The sequence below is a fragment of the Manihot esculenta genome, chromosome 17, assembly GCF_001659605.2.
Source record: "Manihot esculenta cultivar AM560-2 chromosome 17, M.esculenta_v8, whole genome shotgun sequence".
Lineage (NCBI taxonomy): Eukaryota > Viridiplantae > Streptophyta > Magnoliopsida > Malpighiales > Euphorbiaceae > Manihot > Manihot esculenta.
This window is the reverse complement of record NC_035177.2, coordinates 9,582,038-9,596,646: the sequence shown is the minus strand read 5'-3', so window position 1 is coordinate 9,596,646 and position 14,609 is coordinate 9,582,038. Positions and strand designations below refer to the sequence as shown.

The 14,609-nt window shown below is 31.3% G+C and overlaps 1 pseudogene; it reads right to left on the bottom strand.

The window, feature by feature from the left end:
- Positions 1-10,422: 10,422 nt before the first annotated feature.
- On the bottom strand, positions 10,423-12,627 carry LOC110604567 (annotated as a pseudogene).
- Positions 12,628-14,609: the final 1,982 nt, after the last annotated feature.

Genomic DNA, 14,609 nt, shown 5'->3' with positions numbered 1-14,609 from the left:
CCGAAAGTCTTTTTATAAGGACGATGTTCTTCACCTCAAATGGTTCGGCTGCCAAACTTTAACCTTAGGCCGCCGAACCTGAGTTTTTCTGAGCACGATATAACAATTATTTCTGAACACAAACGGCTCTATTTGCATTTAATGCATCCCAATGGCTTTATGATAGAATTATAAATATAATGTGTTTTTTATCTGAAAAGATTACAACAATTATCTAAGCAATACAATCATTGAGATTAAAGCATTTCTCACTCACTCTCTCTCTCTCAAAACCTTGAGCCAAAGCATTAATTTCTTGAAAGCCTGTCTTGAGTTGTAATTGGTTGGTTTTTAAGAGTAAGTGAAGGTTGTTGAGTGATTCCATTGTAGTAGGTGTGGTATTGAGCAAAGGATTGCTCTTGAGTGAAAAAGAAAATTGTAAAGAGCAAAGGTTTGCTCTAAAATTATAAGGGATTTTAATCTTCACCCAAAGAAGATTTGATAGTAGAGTTGAACTCTCAAGGAGGGCCTTGAGGAGAGGACGTAGGCTTGAGATAGCTGAACCTCTATAAATCCTTGTGTTGATTATTCTCTTCCTTATTTCCTTCTAATTTGTGTTTTTGCCTTTAAATTTTTTATAAACCCAATTCACTCCCCCTCTTGGGTTGCTTCAAGGGACAACAATATGGATTCTGTCTTTTTTTTACCAACTCATAAGTTTAAATAGGGATCCATATGCAAGTAGAGGAAGTGAAAATTTACCATCCAGTACAAATATAATTAGAGATAAATTTTTTTATCACAATTAAATATTGCGGTGGCTTAAAGTCCCATTCGAACATGTAGAATGTTAAACTTTTCATCTTTATGAACATGTTCGCAGGTGGTCCCACATAGTAGGTTTTGACAATGATCCTTCTGTAGGTTCACATATAGAAACCTTGTTACAACTTTTGCTTCCTCTAAATGATAAGGTTCAATGGACATTTCATGATTCTGGTGGTGAACTGCCCTCATTGTCACAATCTGAATACTTCACCAGACCATTCAATAGGTAGGAGCAATGGGTAGTGTGTACAAAGGGCAAGGATATAGTTAATGCGAGATGATGACTCATGCTTACTAGGAATTCCTCATTGAAGACCAACAATTGCAATGATCTATCCTCATCATGATGAAATTTCAAAGATTACCTGAGCATGTCGACCAAGGCTATAAACTCATTGAATGCATCAGTGTAGTGCACATGTGGCCCACAACATCTAAAGGAATCACAGACCTATTATTGCCTCAAACTTTCTTAACCTAAAAGGTCATAATCCCTCTAAGAAGCTGGCTGTGGAGGGTCACCTTTGCATAGCTAGTTAGCGGGCTAAGGTCTCATTTGTTAATGGAATTACCATACAAATCACTCCACCAACTAAGAACGTATATGCACCACCACCCATAGAATCAAGAAAGAGCTCTCAGTCAGTCTATCAATCTTTACTATGTCTGGACCTAGTAAGTTTTCCCTTGTTGAGTCAAATTAAGCCACATAATCCACTCCTGATGGTGCTCTTCCGTCAATTCCTTTAAGTTTCAGCTTTGCAACTGTACTCCCCTCCGAAACCTAAAGACTTTGAATTCTCATAAGATGCCAGTGGATTCCTAAAAGCAACATTTGTTGATCCCTGGTCAGCGTCGTTTATGGTTGAGACTAGGACAATATCTGATCATCTTTGAGCCCCTAACTTTCGTTCTTGATTAATGAAAACATCCTTGGTAAATGCTTTTGCAGTTGTTCATCTTTCATAGATCCAAGAATTTTACCTCTGACTATGAACTATGAATACCGCTGACTGTCCCTATTAATCATTACTTTGATCGCAAAGGTCAAAACAAGAGGAACAAAATTCTATGGGTTATCCTATGCTAATGTATCTAGAGCACAGGCTTACTTTGAGCACTCTAATTTCTTCAAAGTAACATTGCCGGAGGAACGACTCGACTAGCTAAGGCTAGGAGCGCATCGTCGGCAAAAGGGACAAGCTGACAAGTGCACACTGTGAGTTGAACCTGTCAACCTAACCTAAGGTCTAACTATGAGCTTTTAACTATAACAACTTAAATATAGGCTATTGGAGCTAGAATTATTACGACTGTTGGCTCTAGACTTGCCCTTCAATGGATCCTCATTAAGGGATTTAGATTGTACTCATTCCAGTTATCAAACTCAAAGAGCCTAGTATTATTATTTATTGTCACTACCTTCCCGTGTCTAGATTGGGTAAATTGCGTGTCTACTGCCTTCCTTAGCTATGGTAGTCATTTCTCAAGCTCTCTTTGGAATCAAACCGTAATTCTCCATCACCCATCACCACTATGGAAGGCCTCTATCCTACCATCAAAAGTTGATGGGGTAAAAATTTGAATGATACGTCACCAGCACGATGGCCTTGCAATCCGTCGAGTTATCATGAATCATCAAAGCCTGCATCAAACTTTTATCTGATAAATGCATCCCTTCTAGAAGTTGGGATTTTTTGCACGTATTAGCTCTAGAATTACTATGATTATTTGAGTAGCAGATACCCCATTCACAATTTCACAATCTGAATTAGTTCATACTTACACATGCATGGCTTAATCTTTGAGAGACAAGCATATGACTACTAGCAAGATCAACCAGGTGGCATTCCTTCGCGATGTCATTCCTGCATGAAGGCCTCAACATGAAAAGGGTTAGAAATGGGCACGCTGGTCATTTTGTTACCGATGGGCTAATTGAGCTGATGAAGGGAGAAGACTCCTTCTGCCTGCATCACATTCTACATGCGAGAGCACAACGACAGTCCATAGGTCATGGAAGCCAATAAAGGCATGCTGGAACACGGATGCAGCTGCAGGGTTCACTCTACACTCTAAAAGGAGCACAAAGCAAAATAGGGACAACAAAGCTTTCAAAATCCATTTTCTGTGGTTATGAAACACAGGAATCCAATCCTTACACAGAGGCACAATCTGCTCTCGGGCTACAACTGAAGGGGATTGAGAGCCAACAGTTCAATGCTTCAACAAAGAGTCTGCAAGCCAAAATGATCTAATAATTGTTCATGTGCCACATGTACACTAAGTAGCAACACCATGCAACAAACTACCTCTCAATGAGCAAAAGCACGACGAGATGCTGAAATGCCAAATGGAGCCACTGCCCGCACCACTAGGCGTGAGGATAATCCTATAAGGAATAATGCAAACAATGCAATGCAAAAGAGTTATGAAGGAATCGTTCAATTCTAATGATAAAGCAATCACTCCAGCCAAGGAAATCATCTTACATCCCACCACCTTGCCTCAGTTGCTCGCACAATGGATTGAGCACGGCACAAAGTTTCATGCCCTCCCTAAGCACTCACGTTTCGCTCGAAAAAACAATAGCACTAGGATCATCCCCTCAATTATAGCAACACAAACAATATGGAGCGAACGAATAGGGCAGTGCGATAGTGCAATCACCGCAACCAAAGATAAACACGTAACCTGGAACTACCTTATTTAAGAATTAATTAATGCTTTTAGATACTTTCGCATTTTGAATGGGAGCAGAATGTCTACGGGTTATAAAGAGATGACGAGGCATAAAGCTAACAAGACTTTATTTCAATTAAGGGGTAATTTGTAATCATTTGTGATACAATAGGAGTTGTGAATGAAGGAAACATATCCTTTGAACCTAACAAGAAAAATTATAGCACTCTACCAAGTTCATATTCCCATGCCTCTAAACTTAGGATGCAACATCGAGATTGGAAAGTATCAAATATATCCTTAGTTGAAAAAGTTATTTTGGAGTTTCGGACCATTTGTATAAAGTAAATTATTATCGTTATTTGTAGCACAATCACAAATTATTTGCACATAAAAACTTACGAGTGACCATTTCGGCATTGAAAAAAGTTAAATATGTCCTTAGTTAGTAAATTTATTCCGGAGTTCCAAAATTCACTTTGATTGTCATTTGGAGTATTTTCACAAATGATTTCTACATAAAAACTTGCGAGTGACCATTATTACATATGTCATTAGTTGGCGAACTTATTTTGAAATTTTGGAACCTACTTTATAAAGTCAACTTTTATCATCAAATGGATTACATTCACAAATGATTTGCATGTAAAAGTTTACAAGTGACCATTTGATTTGCATGTAAAAGTTTACAAGTGACCATTTGAAGGTTGTAAAGTATGAAATATAGTTAATTGATAAATTTTTTCTTCATTTTTTAGACTCACTTTTGTAAAGTAAACTTTTATAATTATTTGGAGATTTTCACAAATAATTTATGCGTAAAAACTTGCGAGTGAACATTTCAAGGTTGAGAAGTATAAAAAATATTCTTAATTAGTTGTAAAACTTATTTTGTAGTTTTGGGACCCACATATAAATAATTATTATAATTAATGGATAATATGAATAGTATTTAGACAAAGTTTAATAAGAAAACTTAATCAAAATTATACATATTATTATATTTTTAGAACAAAATAAAAAATTATTATTCATTTGAGAATTAATTAATTTTAAAAGTAGATTATTAGTTTTAACTCATTAGTTTATTTCAAAAAAAAAAAGTAGATTATTAGATTTTTATTATTTTTTTAATATTTATATGTGGATAACTAGAAAAAATAATATTGGTAAATATGAAAAAATGACTTAGTGAAATATTATTTAAAATTTGAATATAAAAAATAAGTTAAAATAATTAAATTTAAAATTTTTTTATTAGTATCAAGAAGTATAATTTTAGCAAAACGCTCAACACTTTAAATATTTTTTTTATCAGGTTTACTTTTTTTTTATATAATTCATAAAGTTTTGTCAATATATATATATATTCTTCTACTGCAATACTCTTGATACAACTAAAAATCTAGTTATTATATAATAAAAAAAATAATAAATAATCCCAATAATTTATATTATCTAGCAAATGATGAAAAATATTTTTAGAGCAAAATTAAAAATACATAGTTTTTCTCTTTTCCTTCTAAAAACTATATAAGACAATGTCCATGTAACACACTGCGCATCTTAGAAAGCTAAAATTGGACTACTTTAAACAGAATCTATTAAGAAGGAAAGAAAAAGTATGATATGCAATTGCTGCAATTAAGAGATTTTCAAAATTCAAGATGATGTTATTGTTTTCATGTGGGAAAATGAAGTGGCATTCCATTGATGCTCAACTGTCAACAAGTAGTATATTTGCCCAAAAGCCAACACGACTATGCTAGCAAATCATTAACAACAAGTTTACTAGCCGAATAGCCACCATCTCCACCGTCCAGCATGTGTTTAACTAAATATAATTTATTTTGAGAAATTGCCTGCATATGTTGGTGGCAGCTGAGATCATCTCAGATGCCAATAATAGGTTGGCGTAAGGATAGGCTTCTACAAATATTGATCGATGTGTGACCTTTTGCAATTTTTATTTGATATGAATAGAGGTATGTTTAGGAATGTGTCGTATTCGGTTCAAATTAAAAAAATTGATCGAAACGAGTTAATTTGAAAATTTAGTTTGGTTTTTTATTTATTTCGGTTCGCTTCAGTTCAGTTTGATTTTTAATTTTAAAAATTTCAGTTATTTCAGTTTGGTTTGGTTTTGATAAAAAAAATCGAAAAAACTGAACCGAACCGATTAGTAATAATAATATATTATTTTTAATAATATAGAGAGATTAAATCATATTAAGGTTAAAATATTTCAATTAAATTTTAAAATATTAAAAATAAAGTGTAAAAAATAAAAAATTTATTAAAAATCAAAACTGATCAAATCGAACTGAATCAGACCGGTTCAGTTTGATTCGATTTCTAATCAAAATTGATTCAGTTCGATTTTTAAAAATATTCAAATTTCAATTTATTCAGTTCGGTTCAGTTTTGAACCGAACTGACCGAATACTCACCCTAAGTATGTTAAGGAATGGATCTCATGCAATAAGGGATAATATTCATATCATTATAAATATCCAATGCAGCATTTTATAATTTCACAAATTTTGTTAATCACGTTATTTCAGTTCGCTTTCGATGTATCTCACTCCAAATATAAACATAAAAAATATATGAATATGCTTAGTATAGTTAACCTAATCAATTGATTAGAAAGTAAAAAGTAGAAAGAAAGACAAAAGAAATATATATATTTTCAAGTAGACTCTCAGTGTCTTCTTAAATTCTCAAATAAAATTGGTTGTTAAATAACATTAACTCATTACAGAAGAAATGGATTCCATGCATAATACTAAGCCCTCGTGCCTCTTCCCTAGTAGATAGCAAGTATTCTTTGACCTTGTCAACACCCAACATATTATCAATAGCAATATCAATGTCATAACATTTCTTGTCTATAAGCTTGTCACGAATCCAACCACCTACGACACATAGCTTGGTTTTAGCGATTGAAGTGGCGGAGCGTGTTGAGAAGTTGATCGAATATATTTTTCTCAATTTTTGTCAATTCAATCTTGTCCCATTGCTTTGCAACAACAACAATGAAGAATAACTCGTGAGCCTCTGTTTCCAATTGGGAACTTAAAGTTTCGAAATAGGAAGGTTCAGCTGCTAATGGTGCTGCTACTTAGGAGAATTGGATCTCCTTCATGAAAGAGGGGCTGGAGCACATTTTCTCATGAAAGAGGGGCTGGAGCACATTTTCTCCTTCATTCACAGTGATAAGGACCATATCGCGATATCGTTGATATGCAAGTCTTGGTACGAGATAGAGAGGTGGTGCCGAAGGAGGATTTTCGCAGGTAACTGTTATCCATCAGTCCGCCAATGGTGATTAGGAGACTTTTGGAGTTGATATTGGTTGAGCTCAAAGGGAAACCGCACTTCACAGACTTTAATCTCGTTCCCAACGGTTGGGGTGGTTATGTTTACCCATGGATTGAGGAGATCAAGTTGAAGAGAATGGTGGTTACAAACGAGACTTTGGAGCTAATTGTTAAATCCTTTTAGTGTTGACACTATCCTTAAAATTTTATGTTATAATCTTTAAAGATAAAACAAATTCTTATAAGTTCTTATGAAATTTTAATTTTTAAGATTAGAATGATAAAAATTTATTTTTAATTTGTAACTCACAAAATATCATAGAGAAAGGAAAATGAATAAAATATGAAAAATGAGAGTGATTTTTCCAATAAAATATAGGCTATTTATAGTCAAAAAAATTAGCCATAATTAAATTTAAATATCAAATATGCAACAACAAAAAAAATTTCACAAATAAAATTTTTAATAGCTATAAAATCTTGCAATATGAAGTAATTATATTTAAAATTTAAAAGGTGAAAAATGAATACTTAGAAATAAGTAAAAATATTTTGAAATATACACTCATTTTTACAATATTTTCAAATGCAAACCGTTGTCAAATCCCTTGTTTGGAATCATAAAATTTCATGGAAATTAATTTAATTCAATTTTTTTCTACTAAATATTTTGTTTAGAATGGATGAATTGATTTACCTTTTAATTTTTTAAAGAAAATTAATTTACATATGACTTGAGGTCTAGATGAATATCCCTCCAAGATTTGCTTGGGTATTAGATTAAGAAAAATGAATTGCATGTGGATCAGCATTCCATCTATTCGATTTAAAATCAAATCGAATTAAATAAATCAAAAATTAAAATTTTAATATCTATAAAAATCAAATCATTTTATACTTGTATTAAATGACTTTATAAATTCTTATATTACAAGTATAAAATTTTAATATCTATAAAAATCAAATTATTTTCTACTACAAGTATAAAATGTTAGTGCTTCTTATATTTAAAAAAATACAATATTTTGATATAATATCTGCCACTGGTAATATATGTTTAAATAAATGTGAGATTTGTGCAGAATCTAAATCAACCAAAAAATCATGTTTAACTACACATAAAGAATCTGAATTGCTTAGTTTAATACACACAGACTTGGGGAATTTAAAACAAACTACGACTAGAGATGATAAAAAATATTATGTAACTTTTATTGATGACTATCCTAGATATACTAAAGTATATTTGCTTAGGAACAAAGATTAAACATTTGATATGTTTCAATTATATAAAGCTGAAGTAGAAAATTAATTAAATAGGAAAATAAAAAGGATTAGATCAGATAGAGATGAAAAATATATCTTATTTAATGACTTTTGTGAAAAAGAAGGAATAATTCATGAATTTACTCCACTTTATTCACCTGAATCCAATGGAGTAGCGAAAAAAAAAAAGAATATTAAAAAAAATTATGAATGTTTTATTAAGTTCCTCCTCACCTGATAACCTTTGGGGGAAGTTTTATTATCTGCTTGTTATCTACAAAATATGATACCCTATAAGAAAACTGATAAAACACCCTATGAACTTTGAAAAAGTTATACACCTAACTTAAAATATTTAAAAATGTGGGGGTATCTTGCTAAAGTAATTCTTCTTGGTCTTAAAAAATGAAAAATAGGTTCAAAAACCTATGATTGCATGTTTATAGGTTATGCTGAATATAGTGCTGCATTAGTTAGACCAATGAAATATTTGAGAGGTACCATGAACTATGATATCTTATATAGTGGATTTCCCGCTGTATTAGAAGGATAACTAGATTTCATATTCAGATGAGATAAAATCCACTAGTGGTTATGTATTCACTGTGGAGGTGTAGTTACATGGAAATCAACCAAACAAAATATCATTGCTAAATCCACTATAGAGTCAGAGTTTATTGCTCTGAAATAAGCAGGAACTGAAACTGAGTGGCTAAGAAACTTCTTAGCAAATATTCCGTTAGTAATAAAACCAATACCATCTGTATCAATGTGTTGTGATTGACAAGCAAGCAATAGCCATTGCAAAGAATAAAACTTTCAATGGTAAGAATAGACATATTCGTCTAAAACATAATGTTATTATGCAGCTGCTGAAAGATGGAACCATTTCCATTGATTATGTGAAGTCAGAAGTGAATTTGGCTGATTCTTTGACTAAACCTTTAGGGAGAAAACTAACAAATGAAACATCGAGTGGAATGAGACTTGAGCTGATTTGAAATTAATAATGATAGAAACCCAACCTTTGTTATTGGAGATTCCATGAAAAAAATTCATATGGGTAATAACAAGTCACTTGTTAGTTTTGCTAGCAGCACTTATAAACTATAAGGCGCGCACATGGCCTATTAGCGCAAAACAACGTTGATAACAAAATCTGTGGAGTGTTATGAGATTGATGAGATATTAACATACAAAAAAAGGGTTTTTGGTTCATGAAATAAAAGTTTCACTAATTACTCTATATGTTAAGTCATATTAATCTAGGCAATGAAAAATCTTTTGAAATATGTGGAGGACTGTTATAAAATTAGTTTAAATTTCAAAATATTTTGTAGTCGTTGAAAATTTTATGGTCGTTCAAGATTTTATTTGTGAGATTTTTTTATCTGTTGCAGGTTTGATATTTAAATCTAATATTAAATCTAACCATTATGATTTTATTATATTATCTCAAAAAATCAATTACGACGATTATTTTTTTCATTATAAATAGTCTCTGTTTTTTCAAAAAAATATAATCTAATTTTTTTACTTTATTCTTTATTTTCTTTATATTTTATGATCGATTATAAACTAGAAATAAATTTTTATTATTTTAATTATGATAATTAAATTTTAAAATAATCTATTTAATTTAAAAGATTATAAAATAAATTTTTAAAGATAATGTCCGACCCTTCTTAAATTTTATTATTTTATCTAATTTTTTCAATATATAACACTGATGAGCTGAAATCGCTGGAAATCTAGCTTCAAAATAGCAGCGGCGTTCCCCGTCTATTTTGCCTGATTGAATATCGAAAGACATCGCCTTGTCTTGCAATCATTGGTCCGAGGGTGGTGGTGGTGGTGGTGGTGGTGGTGGTGGTGGTGGTGGTGGTGAAAACAATGATAGTGATTAAGATTTTCGGCAGAGGCATCAAAAGAATACATGATTCCAATGATAGCTTCTCTCTCTAGAAATTAGAAACTCTATCCTATAGAAATGGAGATTTTCTTCGCTCCTCTCACCCTCTCTCTCACGGAGAGATCGGGTCAATAACGAGGCAACACAGCAACAGCAACGACAGCAAATAGATATAGGACGACGTGGTTTTATGCAGGGACAATGCAATAAAAACAGACACCACGGTACAACTTGCAGGAGCAAAACAATTAATGAATAAAGACAAAAGCTGGTGAAGGAAAGGACAAATAAGAGCATCCAGCACACAAGAGGAGAAGCTGCAGTAGAGGGCAAAAGAAAGAAAACACAGTTCTCAATTTCCCTGGACAAATAAGCGCATCCAACACACAAAGGGGAAGACTGCAAGAAGAGGGCAAGAACATATATAATAGACTGTTCCAAATGGGACCGGCTTTTATTATATAATATATATATTGGATTCTTTCCAATTACAGGGAAACTGAATTATGAACCCAACTTATTTCCCTCATATTTTTTGGTCTCAAGACAAAAGCTGTCATATTCTAAAGAGATTTCTGAATGTGTCAAGCCATCTTGAACTTCAATAAGACTTCCCAAATATAAGATGAAAAAATAAATTTAAAAAAAAAAGGTGGATGGGGAGAGAGGAACAAAGTGCAACATTTGTGAATCACAGGGAAATCTCGTAACAAAAGATTGACCGATAATTAAAACAACTAGACAGTACAAGTGAAGCAGAAAATGTTTAGTTTCTATAACTAGATGTGCAAGATTCACCATCCACATAAGCAGACATGGTTCAGAAGATTTGGCACTTTAAAAATCAAAATTTCTTCAAGAGATAATCTCACTTAACACATATGGAGAGTTTTGAGTTGATAACTTCACCAGTAATCTCCACAAGAGCAACTGCCGTCCTTGAAATGATGAAATCTTTTGTTATCCCTAACAATCAATTCCCTGCCAACAATCCTGGACATGATCTTCATAGCATTGTGACAATCACCACATACACGAAGGTTCTTAATGATCCTCAAGGGTGTTCTTGCAGGCGTACTGATGAGACCATATGCGATTGCCAGACGCTCACTGTGATATAACAGGGCTTGCTCCTTGGCTTCTTGATCAATGTCATGAAGAACATATCTAGTATCTGGCACATAACTCACAGCCTTACTCATTGCCTTCAATTTCTCATCATCTCTGTAAAGGGTAGGATTCCGAAACTCAGGGATTCTACTCTTTCCTTCAAGCATGCTGATTGCACTATATTTCTTTGGCAGCGGTGTAGGGATCTTGCTGGCAACAGACTTTGATGGGTCAAGAGCAACCTTCAACTCCTCAGCACAGTCTTCAAGATCAATATCTCCATGAATTCGAGCATAATTCCTCAACGCATCCCAGATTTCCACTGTGGGCGCAAAAGGCAGTTTCTCAATGTACTCTTCAATTTCATTAACAAAGCCAGATTTTCCAAGAACATCAATAACCCCCAAATAATGTTGCATCTGTGGATTAATTCCATACTCATTCTTCATTGACTCAAAATGTAAAAATCCTTCCTCCACTGCATCTGCACTGGCACATGCAGACAAAACTGCAAGGAATGTAACCTCAGTAGCTTTCAACCCCAATTGCCTCATCTGCTCAAACAATTGCAACCCTTCATCTCCCAGGTTATTATTTGCATACCCATTTATCATCAGATGCCATGAATCCATATTCCTATCCGGCATATGATCAAAAACTCTCCTAGCATCAGTCATACTTGCACATTTTCCATACATTTCAATCACCTTATTGTTAAATTTGAGATCACCTCTATATGTTGATTGCAAAAATTAATCATGTACCTTTTTGGCATCCTCAAGTTTCCTGCACAACTCCAACAAAGCATAAAAACAATCAGCATCAGCTTTAACCCCCTTTATCCATCAACTCGATAGTTTCCTTAACCTTTCCCTCCTGACACAAAAGCATCAAATCCACTGTTGCTGTAGCCGGAGAAGGAACATTTATGTTGGTATTCACAGCAGGTGCTTGATTCTCCAAGGCCCCACGTCCTTCATTTGTTGTTTGACCCTGAGGAGCCCATTGAACAGGGTTTCTTGCTTGAGGGTGCCCCTGATTTTGATTGTTCCACTGTGGGCTACTAGGTTGCTGATAATCCTGTACATTAGGGTGCAACTGACCAGGATTTGGGTACTGAGGAAATTTTTGAGTTCGTGAATTCCATTGATTCGGATTTTGTTGTGGTTTCAGCTGATGATGAGAAAAGTTGTGTGTCGGAGAATTCAACCGATTAGGGTTCACCTGACTGGGGCTGTGGTATTGGGTATAGTTTTGACCTTGGGTACTCCATTGAGTAGCAGACCGTACCTTGAAAAGGGAAGAAGATAAAGGAGGAGTCAAGTTAAGCAATCGCCGAATACCCATCCTTTCTCTGTTGGTATTTTAAAGCAGAGCTAAAAACCCTAAAACAAAAACCCTTCCTATCCCAAAAAGATGGTTTGATCGGATAATTTTCCGGAGAGGAAGGAAAACAAAAGAGGGAAAATATAGAATATTTCCTTTCCTTATTTTTTTTTCCTCCGCTTTGGATCAGTGAAAAATAAAATGGATGTGTTTGGGAGGAGATAAAATGGAAGGAAAGTAATGATTGGGTAAATTTCCCTAACAGTCGCTCAACTTTTATTTCAATTTGGTAATTTTATTTTATTTTTTTTCTTAAAATTCTTAAAATTTTAAATTAGTTTTCATTAAACTCTATTTTACCTGATTAACATGAATTAAAAAACAATTCCCTCTCCTCTTGTTTATTTATTTTTTTTCTTTTTTTTCTCTACTTATAATAAAAAAATTATATATTTTCTCTTATACTCTTGTTGTCACTCTTCCAAAAACACACAATTTTATTTTTTAATATATAAAAAAATTATTTAGTTACCTAAAATTAATATAACTACTGGTATAAAAATTACAGATAATTTCTTTTTTTATTCTTGATTTAGTATTTCTAATACATTAATTTAAAAAAACCAGTTAAATGTAATGTGTCTTATTACTTTCATTTTAGCACTATGAGGCTTAGTCTGGTGGAAAGTGCATTCTTGTAACCTTGTGAGGTCAAAGGTTCGACTCCCCACCCCTATTTCAAAAAAAAATAGATCACCATTTTAAATTTATTTATTTATTAACTTTAAATGATAATTAATAAATAATTTATATGACGAGTGAACAAACAACTTCTCTTATATAAATTATTACTTAAAATTATTCATTAATATTTGAAATAAAATTATAACTGATTAATGTTTTTATTATAAATAAAATTTTGCAGTGTGATTTTAAAAATAAAAAATAAATTATTAAAATAAAATAATAAATAATTAACAAGTTACTTTAATAAATAGAAGATAAATAAAATAAAAGAGAGAAGAGATAGAATAAATAGGATAAATAATTCATTCTCTAACCATTAAATAAATAGGATAAATTATAGGACCTTCTTAAAATTTAATAAAATCTGTAAAATAATCATTAATTAAATTTTTAGTAATAAATTAATCTCTAAATTAATCATTCATTAAATTTTTAGTAATAAATTTTTAGTAAAAATATATATATATATTTTTTATAATAAAATAATTTTTCTGTTAACAAAATATACAAATTGTTGTTAGTCCACTATTGACTAGAGATTTTATATTTTTTAGTGATTAAAATATTTTTTAAAAAAATTATTTTTATTTATTATTTTAATAATAAAAAATTAAGAAATTACTATTTTAATTTTTAAATATTTGTGAATTTGTGGTTTTATCTATTATTTTTCTTATTTGTTATTCTAGTAAATAATTTTAATTTTTAAAATATAAAGTTATTATTTTGTAAGTATAAAAAATAATAATTAATAAAAATTAATTTTTATATTCTGTAAATATAAAAATTACAGATTTAAAAATTAAAGATTAACTTTTACACTTAATTAAAAATTAATTTTTGTACTAAAGAGTCCGTCTAAATTGATTTTTATAAGTATAAAATTTTTGTACTTAATTAAAATTAAAAATTAACTTTTATGCTTATATACTATAGTTGGAATATGTTTAAATTAATTTTTATAAGTATAAAAATTGTTATACATATAGAATATTAATTTTTATATTTTAAAAATTAAAATTTTTTATAATTATAATAAATAAAAAATAATGGATAAAACCCACAAATTTATCAGTTTTTAAAAATTAAAATAGTAATCTCTCAATTTTTTATTATTAAAAAAATAGACAAAAAATGTTTTATTAAAAAGAAAATATTGATGGGGTATTTTGATCATTAACAAATATAAAACCTCTAATCAATGGTCAACTAACAACAATTTTTATTTTTTATTAGTAAAAATAATTATTTTATTAGGTAAAAATTAAATTTATTTGCTACTGAAAATTTAATAACAGATTACTCTGTGGATTTTATCAAATCTCAGAGAAGTTCTGTAAATTATCCTAAATAATAATATTTTGACACAATCAAAATACTAAATATTACTTTAAAAATTGTTACAAAACATAATCTAAGGCTTTGTTTGGCGTATT